The 2,101-nt window shown below is 46.9% G+C and overlaps 1 protein-coding gene across 1 annotated transcript in view; it reads right to left on the reverse strand.

Moving 5' to 3' along the window:
- The window catches only part of AKAP14 (A-kinase anchoring protein 14), a 21,852-nt gene that overhangs the window by 6,654 nt on the left and 13,097 nt on the right, over positions 1 to 2,101 (reverse strand). The gene's annotated exons all lie outside the window — the stretch shown is intronic.

Consider the following 2,101-nt stretch of genomic DNA (forward strand, 5'->3'; position numbering starts at 1 on the left):
TTGCTCCTGTTGCCCAGGCCAGAGTACAATGGCAGATCTCAGCTCACTGCACTCTCCACCTCCCGGGTTCAAGAGATTCTCCTGCCTCAGCCTCCCAAGTAGCTGGGATTACAGACATATAGCACCACACCTGGCTAATGTTTTCTTTTTGGATTTTTAGTAGAGACGAGGTTTCACCATGTTGGTCAGGCTGATCTGAAACTCCTGACCTCAAGTGATCCACCTGCCTCAGCCTCCCAAAGTGCTGGGATTACAGGCGTGAGCCACTATGCCTGGCCACTCCTAATATTTTTCACTGGGATCAAACTAGGGTCAGCTCCCAGTTAGCTCCATGGATGGAGCAGAGAAATGTTTAAGCTGAAATGAAACAAGTGAAGAATGCAAACATCATTTAAGGTTGGGCCTTGGACTGTGGGGACACGTTGATTTTCCCTGTGTAGGGACACATTGATTGATTGACTGACTGACTGATTGATTGATTGATTGAGACAGAGTCTCACTCCTTCACGCAGGCTGGAGTGCAGTGGCACAATCTTGGCTCACTGAGACCTCTGCCTCCCAGGTTCAAGCAATTCTCCTGCCTCAGCCACCTGAGTAGCAGGGATTACAGGCATGCGCCACCATGCCCAGTTAATTTTTGTATTTTTGGTAGAGATATAGGGTTTTGTCATGTTTCCCAGACTGGTCTCGAACTCCTGAACTCAAGTGATTCGCCTGCCTCGGCCTCCCAAAGTGCTGGGATTACAGTTGTGAGCCACCGCGCCCAGCAGGAACACACAGTTAGATGTCTAAGTGTACATACACACCACCCATATACACAAAGACCTTGCTTCAGACCCCTTACAGGAGGCAGGTTCAATTAACTGGAAAATAATTAGAAAGCAATTAGAACACTTGTTCTGCTCACCCCAGGAGACCTAAATATGTGACTAGAAAGTAATGAGGCTAGCTTCAGCCATTTGTGAAAATCCAGCTCACTTCATTGCAGCCACTAGGTGGTATATAAAATAAGTTCAGAGAGGAGTAAGTCAGGCAATAGGATAATCCACATCCTATAGAAAGGATTCCTTGTTTGCACCCTTGGAGAAACTTCCCCCTTTTCTTTTCTTTTTAAAATTTTATTTATTTATTTATTTATTTTAGATACTAGGTCTTGCCATGTTGCCCAGGCTGGCCTACTCCTGGGCACAAGCAATCCACCCACTTTGGCCTCCCAGAGTGCTGAGATTACAGGCGTGAGCCACCACTCCCGGGCGCTTCCCCCTTTCAAGGCACAAATCTTCCTAGTGATGAGAGTGGAGAAACAAAATCTTCCTTGGAATGTGTCCTTTGTCTGGGCCTATTCTTGGAGTTGAGATGGGAATACAGTCCCAGTGCTGCGGAATCTAATACATAGGGCCAACCTTTTCCATCACAGTTGGTTAAATCCATGGATGGGGGGCTGACTAAGGGACTTGGACACATGTGGATTTTGATATCCATAGAGGGTCCTAAAACATATTCCCCCGGAGATATGGAGAGCCAACTGTACACAACTAAGGCTAACTACATTATTGAAAGTAGCACTCATTCAGTCCTTCATTCCTTCATTTCTTCCTTAATTAATTCATCTATTTTGTATTAACCTTCAGTCATATCTGCTCTACCCCAAATGTGTCTCACATCTATCCATTCTTCTCCAGTCCCACTGTCACTGCTCTACTTCAGCTCTCATTGTTTCTTACCTGGACTTAGGCAATAACCTCCTACCTAGACTCCATTGTCCTCAACCTCACTTCTCCAATCCATCACCCACAGGGAAGCCAGAGTTATCTTCCTTAAGCACAGCTTCAGTCATATCTGCTGGGCCAGGCATGGGCGCGGTAGTTCACACCTGTAATCCCAGCACTTTGGGAGGCTGACACGGGTGGATCACCTAAGGTCAGGAGTTCAAGACCAGCCTGACCAACATGGTGAAACCCCGTCTCTACTAAAAATGCAAAAATGAGCCAGGCATGGTGGTGGATGCCTGTAATCCCAGCTACTTGGGAGGCTGAGGCATGAGAATCCCTTGAATCCAGGAGGTGGAGGTTGCAGTGAGCCGAGATCGTGCCATTGCATT

The sequence above is a fragment of the Cebus imitator genome, unplaced genomic scaffold (assembly GCF_001604975.1).
Source record: "Cebus imitator isolate Cc_AM_T3 unplaced genomic scaffold, Cebus_imitator-1.0 Scaffold445, whole genome shotgun sequence".
NCBI lineage: Eukaryota > Metazoa > Chordata > Mammalia > Primates > Cebidae > Cebus > Cebus imitator.